This window comes from Eulemur rufifrons, chromosome 1 (assembly GCF_041146395.1).
Source record: "Eulemur rufifrons isolate Redbay chromosome 1, OSU_ERuf_1, whole genome shotgun sequence".
Taxonomy (NCBI): Eukaryota; Metazoa; Chordata; class Mammalia; order Primates; family Lemuridae; genus Eulemur; species Eulemur rufifrons.
The window spans coordinates 15,241,434-15,249,644 of NC_090983.1; positions in this window are offsets into that span (position 1 = coordinate 15,241,434).

Sequence of the window (8,211 nt, forward strand, 5' to 3'; positions counted from 1 at the left end):
AGTGAGACTCCTGTCTCTACAAAAAATTAAAAACTTAGCCAGGTATGGTGGCACACACCTGTGGTTCTAACTACTCAGGAGGCTGAGGCAGGAGGATTGCCTGAGCCTAGGAGTTCGAGGCTGCGATGATATGTGATCATGCTACTGCACTCCAGTCTGGGTGACAGAGTAAGACACTGTCTCTAAAAAGAAAAAGAAAAAAAGAAAAAGTAAAAGCTGAAACTCTATCACTTATGGGTTTATGGGAAGTTTATGATTTTTAGGGTGAGGTTATGATTTGTCTTTGCATTTCTTCTGTTTTTTTTTTTTTTCTATTAGATCCTGTGCATGTGCACATGTTTGTGCATGGAGGTATGTGTGTGCAAATGTATGTGTGTGCAAGACTGGGTCTTTTTTCCTAGGAGATCAGAATGTGAGATTAGACCACGACAAGGTAATGTCTACTTTGTTATGATTTTGTATTTCTTTCTGAAATAAAAACTTTGGGGAAATTAAAAATAGAAACTGGGCTGGTCTTAGTGACTTGGACTGAGCTACTCTTGTCCTACATGAGGTGTTATTTAATATTGAGTAAACCAGACTTTGGGAAATACCTGTTGACTCTTATGAATGTCATATTTGAGCCATTGGGCCAGACCATAAGCAACGGGTTGTGATTGTGCCCTGAATGGAAGGCAAATCACTGTCAATCAACCTTAGGAGGAGGAGGTCCCAGGGCTGTACATGAGCTGGCCCTTGGATGGCTAGAGAGAAGGATAACGTTCTTCTGTGGTGCCCCAGGTGGGGAAGCAAAGTTAATCCTGGATTTGAGGCATGGAAGGGTTTGGAGTATTTCTAGTGGTGACAGTTAACAGCCCTTGCACAAGGAGGCAGGCAGAGAGATAAGCAGAGTGCTGACCTAGTAAGGAGAACTCAGGTAGAATTTGGGCATCTGGGATAGTAGCAGTTTTAAGTTACTCTCTGAATCCCTAAACCTCAGTTAAGTTTGGAATAAACCACATCCTTCCTAATCCTTTCCCAATTGTGATTTGGGAAATTAGGTTGAGCAGCAAGCTCACGATAAGACCAAGAAGACAGAGGGGACTGTCCTAAAACATAGCTAGTCAGAAGAACAATGCTATCATGATGTCTGTCCGCAGCATAGGGGAGCCCATGGGGAGAACCTGACAGATTTGTTTTACACTACATGGGAGGCAGGATGCTGGCAAACTCTCAGAAAACTTTGAGGAGGCTATTTGCCAGAAGTTGTCTGGACAGATTTCAGAAGATAATAGTCTGGACGTGAAAAGAAAATGGAACATTATTTTGTAGCCATAGGCAGGTGAGTTTGGCCACTTATGGGTTACAATAGATTTCTTTTCTTATTTAATTATTACAAAAACCAGATTGCAAGTATTATTGCTCCTATCTTATAGATTCAGAAAATGAGAATTAAATAGATTGAGAATTGCCCAAGTTTTAACTGCTATAAAATCACTGTGCTGAGATTTGTGCCATATTGTCCGCTACCAAATATGATGCACGTTCTATAATAGCAAGCTGCCTCTTAAAGCATGGTGAGTACAGAACTGGAGAGGAATGTGATCTACTGGTTAATTTCCTGTGGAGTTCCCACAAAGTAGACCAGAGAAAGTTTTGCTTTCCGTATGTTTCAGCAGTTCTGTTGGTATAAGTTGCCTATCATTATTGTTATCTGTCCAAATGTCTTAATAGAAGAGTGGGATGTATGGAAAATTTGTGTTTTCATGAGAACTAGTAACATTTTACATCTTAAGTAAGACTTTTAATTCTCTGGTCGATAGCCTGAAATTGATTTTCCCCCAGCTGTAGACTGATGTGATAGAAAATCTACTTAGTGTAATAGGCACTCTCTGTTTGATGGTATTAAAGAATAATATTGCACAGTTTAGAAGACACTGGATCTGGCCCAAACTCTGCCACAAAGAACTTGTGAGTGTGAGTATGTCACACATGACTCATTATTCTAAATCCAGGTTTTGGGCTTTGTAGTCTCTAGTATCTTTCAGCTCTAAGATGGAAAGTATGCTTTAAATGCCTTGGTTCCTAGGTATGCGTTTCTGAAAGCAAGTATGTTTATAGACATACACAGAAATGAAAGGCAACATTGGTATTTAGCAGACACACACTGGTACTGCTGTAGCAGTGGTTACAATATTTAATATTTCCATGCTAGTTGGTAAATGGCTACTGTCCGGAAGCATCCTGAGTAGTCCCTGTCACCCCCGCTGTCCTAACTATCCCCCAGTGCGGCCCCATAATCACTCAGTCATGGTATTTAGTAGAAGTCTGTCATTTTTGAGGGTTTTAAAACTATTGTCACATATATAAAGCAACAATACTCTTGAGCAGAGACTTGGGACATAAATAAAGAGCTTAAGAATAGGAGAGAGAGAGAGAGAGAGAGAGAGAAGGAAAAAGAGAGAGAGGCAGAGAGGAGACAGCAATGGCTACCACTAAAAAGCAATGAGGGCAACAGGAAAACTTAACACCATACTAGACACAGAAAGTCTAGTGTCATTCTGTGACTTTTCTCTTTTTTCCTTTTTCTTTTTCTTTTTCATCCAAGAGTTAAAGGAAAGAAAGTTCTGTTTTCAGATTTTTCCTGAATCATTTTTTACCTAGGATGGTCAACAAGACAGAGTTTTGAATAAGTAGACATCTTTCATTAAGAAATTAGACTCCCAGGGAAGAATGCCATTGGTATTTTGATAGGGATTTCACTGACCCTGTGTCTGATTGCTTTGGGTAACATAAACATTTTAACAATATTTATTCTTCCAATTCATGAGCATGGGATTTCTTTCTATTTTTTTTTTTTTTTTTTTTTTGTGTGTGTGTGTGTGTCTTCTTCAATTTGTTTCACAGTTTTCCTTGTGGAGAGCTGTCACTTCACAAAAATAAAAAAAACAGTCCTAAACTCTATATGGAACCACGAAAGACCCCAAATAGCTAAAGCACTCGAGAGCAAAAAGAACAAAGTTGGAGGCGTCACATCACCTGATTTCCAATTATACTACAAAGCTTTAGTAACCCCAACAGCCAGGTGCCAGCATAAAAACAAACACATAGACCAATGAAACAGAATAGAAAAACCAGAAATAAATCCACACACTTACAACCAATTCATTTTCAACAAAGTCACCAAGAGCATATTATACAATAAAGAAATGACAGTCTCTTTACTATTAATACATGGTGCTGGAAAAACTGATATCTAGAGGCAGAAGAATGAAACTAGATCCTTATCTTTCACATACAAAAATGAACACAAAATAGATTTCAGACTTAAATATAAGACATAAAACTATGAAACTACTAAAAGAAAACACAGGAGAAACATTACAGGATATAGGTTTGGGCAAAGATTTTTTGGGCAAGACTTCAAAAGCACAAACAACTAATGCAAAGATAGATGAATGACATTACATCAAGCTAAAAAGCTTCTGCACAATAGAGGAAACCAGCAACAAAGTGAAGAGACAACCTACAGAATAGGAGAAAATATTTGCAGACTATCTATCCAACAAGGGATTAGTAACAAGGATATATAAGGAACTCAAACAACTTAATCGTAAAAAAAAAAAGCCAAATAATTTGGTTAAAGAATGAGCAAAAGATCTGCATACACTTTTCTCAAAAGAATACATACAAATGGCCAATGGGTATATGAAAAACTGCTCAACATCACTAATCACAGGGGAATGCAAATCAAACCCACAAGGAGATGTCATCTCACCGCTGTAAGAATGGCTACCACCAAAAAGACAAAAGAAAACAAATGCAGGTGAGGATGGGGAGAAAGGGGATCATTTGCATACTATTGGTGGGAATGTAAATTAGTACAGGCATTATGGAAAATAGTATGGAAATTCCTCAAAAAACTAAAAATAAAACTACCACATGATCCAACAATCCCGCTGCTGGGTGTATATCCAAAAGAAAGGAAATTACTATTTCGAAGAGGTATTTGCATTTCTATATTTACTGCAGCACTATTCACAATAGCCAAGATATGGAATCAACCTAATTGTCCATCAATGGATGAATGGTAAAGAAAATGTGCCACATATACACAATGGAATATCATTCAGCCATAAAAAAGAATAAAATCCTGTCATTTGCAGCTACATGGATGGAAGTGGAGGCCATTACCTTAAGTGAAATCAGCAAGGCACAGAAAGACAAACATCCCATGTTGTCACTCGTATGTTGGCCCTAAGAAAGTGAATCTCATGGAGGTAGAGAGTAGAATGGTGGTTGCCAGAGTAGGGAAGGGAGGGGAGAGAAGATGAAGAGAGGTTGGTTAAGGGGTACAAAAATACAGTTAGATAGAAAACAAGATATAAACAAACAAAAATGACGGGCTTGACGAGCACTTTTGTACCGCATGGCTTATTGTCATTCATCTGTATGACTATTGTATATTTTATGAATTTTTATTTTATGAAAAAAAATTAGACTTCCAGTGCTTGGGTAAGGGAAACACATAAAAAGAAAGCATCTCTAGTGCCATTAAATGAACTCAAAGTGACCAAAAATGAACAAAATATTCAGTGGTGCTTTGGACAGTGAAGAGAATGAGGCACTCACAATGCAAGGTCTTTTACTGATCTGCAGACAGTGCTCCTTGCAAAAAGTAATCTAATAATCTTCTATTCCATTCAAGGACTATAGGAGCTTGTACATTTCTAGACATTTAAAGTGATTTGCCCAATGACCCTTCAAGCCCTTCTGATCCGAGCATTGTTATTACCCTTGCTTGATGTGTATTTAGGTGGACTGAATTCGAGTGAGATCTTGGAGGCTAATATAGATAAGCTCTGCTGGCGTGTGCTTTTCTTTCTCATAAGTCAGGCACATTGTCCAAAAAGGTCCCCCAAAATTACAAGATGCATGGCCCCTAGTTTTCATTTTTCTGATTGACGTAAGTTTGGGAAAGCTCTCTGAAGTTTTTTGAGGCTCTATTGCTATTCTTGACAGAGTTTTGTTGTTGATTGCTTTGAAGCCCACTTATCTTCCCTAGCTGATTGAAGATGTCGCTGATGTGCTTTTTTTAATTAGTTTGTGAAGTGGGTGGAGTTGGAGCAAAGTCAATTTCATCTTGCTAAAATCCAATCAATGCTAGTTGACTGAACGACTTTAGTTTATTTAGTTGATTGACCCTGGACTTCTTCAGAAGTTGTTTTCTCTTATTTTCAATTTTGATGATTAAAAAATGATTTAATTACAGAAGTCACTTCTATGTTGCTTAATATGTTTGTATGAAATTCTACTCCACTTTTCTGCCTTACATGTAACTCATAAAGCACACGATACAGTTTTACTGAATTCAATAATGTTTGCTGTTCCAAACTATAAATGAGACAACACAATTTTTCTTCTGACTTTTCATTTCCCTTGCTGTGCAGACACGTATTTAGAGAAAGAAAAGATTGCCCAAACCTTTGCAAAAATATTTACAGTGTGCTAACTTTTGTTGCGATTTACTTCAGAATTTTTATGATGCAGTATTTTGCAAATCCTTTCACTGGTTAAACTTTCCTTATTGAAGTAATGAATAGAAAAATGGTGGTTCCCATTTTTTTGAAGAAGAATTATTGTGACTGCCTGCCTGGGCATCAAGCTGAAATGCTTACAAAACCATTTCACATCCCAAACAACAACCAACCAAATTTTGTTTCTGTCAAAATAATAGAAACAAATGGCTCCAAAGCAGAAATGCTGCTGGTAAACATTTTCATCAGAATCAAGCACTGTGGCTATTAAAATTCATCCAAATTAAATGTTTATTTCTGAAACAAATGCCTTCTTTGTAAAATATTTGCCAGCAAAGATACCACTAACCTTGCAGGGTGAGTTCACTTACGTGAAAGACTTGTGATTCATAAGAGCCTAATTAAAAAGAGAAAACTTTAGTAAGCTTCTCTCTAAAAGAAAATATTAAGCCTGCATTTTTAAGGTGGTAGTGAAAATTTGTTCCAAAGCTTTATTTTCAAAGGCCTTTTCTTTCTTTTTTTTTTTTTTTTTTGAGACAGAGTCTCTCTCTGTTGCACAGGCTGGAGTGGAGTGGAATCATTATAGCTCACTGCAGCCTTGAACTCCTGGGCTCAATCGATCCTCCTGCCACAGCCTCCTGAGTAGCTGAGACTAAAGGTGCATGTCAACACACCAGGCTAATTTTTCTGTTTTTTTGTAGAGACAGGTTCTCACTATGTTGGTCAGGCTGCTCTTGAACTAGTGGCTTCAAGCAATCTCCCCACTTCAGCCTCTCAAAGTGTTGCAATTACAGGCGTGAGCCACTGTGCCTGGGCCAAAAGCCATTTTTAAGAAATTCTACAAGCTGACTCAAGAGGAACATGGTCTGGTCACTATTAGTCAAATGCACCAAGATATCATGGGTGAGTCCCAAACTAGATTCAGGGCCTTGTTTCATTTTGTTTTTTTTTTTTTTTTTTTTTGTTGAGACAGAGTCTCACTTTTGTTGCCCAGGCTAGAGTGAGTGCCGTGGCGTCAGCTTAGCTCACAGCAACCTCAGACTCCTCGGCTTAAGCGATCCTACTGCCTCAGCCTCCCGAGTAGCTGGGACTACAGGCATGCGCCACTATGCCCAGCTAATTTTTTCTATATAGATTTTTAGTTGTCCATATAATGTCTTTCTATTTTTAGTAGAGACGGGGTCTCGCTCAGGCTGGTCTCGAACTCCTGACCTTGAGCGATCCACCCGCCTCGGCCTCCCAGAGTGCTAGGATTACAGGCGTGAGCCACCGCGCCCGGCCCATTTTGATTGGTTTGATCCTGGAGTGTCTGAGGAACACAGAGGGAACAGAAAAGTACTGGAGTAGAGGGACTGGTGTCAGCCCCTGGGCTCAATCTGAGGGACTGATTTTGAGACCAGAGAAGAGACTATAAGCCAGCAATTGCCACATAAAAACTGCATACAAACCACCCTAAAACAGCAATAAGCATTTATTTCTTTCTCATACACCTATGGGTTGGCTGGGGTTCAGGTGATCTAGCCTGGGCTTGTCTGGCTTAGCTCTGCAGCTTTAGTCCAGGTGCACACTGTGTATCTCTTATCTACCTTGGACCAGATGCTATGTGCGGGGTGTTCTTCTCATGGCAAAAGTAGAAAAGCAATGGACCAAGCTAAACCAAGCATGCACATTTCAAGCTCCCGTGTAGGTCATACAAACTAACATCCTACTGATGAAAATAATTCAACAGTCAAGCTCAAGATCAAGGTGTAGGGAAGCACATTCCACCCACCATGGGGTCAAAGCTAGTCACATGGCTAAGACCAACATCAATGGGTAAGGTCATATTCTCCTGTCCTGAGGGAGGGAGAAAGGAGTAAATACTTCCTAAACAATATTATAAACTACCACAAGTGGTAAAGCCACAAAGAAAGTACATGTCATCATGAAATACTTCATGAGTTTCAGAATCCAAATAGTAGACCCATGGACCATAGTTCAGCTTTGGCATTCTCAGGGTTTGGAGTAGCCACCAGTGGGGAACTGACAAGCACCGTGGAATAGTCTGCCAAATGTCAGTGCCCAGGTGCCTGATGAGGTGCTGGATCTGTGGAGTGAGGGTATGGTTGTTACTGAGCACAAGATGCTACTGCACCAGATGCTACTAACCTTGGGGACCTAAGAAATACCTGGGGAAGACTTTGAAGGGTGCTCAGCTCCTGAACAAACAGGAGAACTAATACAGAGTAATTTGTATCCATAGGCTTTGGACATTGTTGTTCCTAAAATGAAGTGGGAGATTGGATCCAGTCTCTAGACATTTTAAAAATAAAGCTTCAAATGAATTGTACATCCATGTTGTGGTGAGGAAAGAACAGGTTTGACCTGCAACTACATGTTTATATATAGAATGACCTAGAAAGCATTTCTTTAGACATTACTGGAATTGATTTGTGTATCCAGTGGTGGTTTTAGTCAACAAAAAGATGAACAATAAAAAAAAGCATAGAAACAATCTAAAGTTTCAAAATGTGGTTTTCCACTTTATTCTAAAAAGCAATGAAGTTTGTATTTGTGAAAGCAACCCACAATCCTATCTGCTTTTCCATCTGACATCTTTCTGTTACCAACACATAAATATGCACATTTTTACATCACGGGGCTACAAGCATGAACCTGGGATATTGCTAACTTCTCACCAAACCTACTTCCTCTC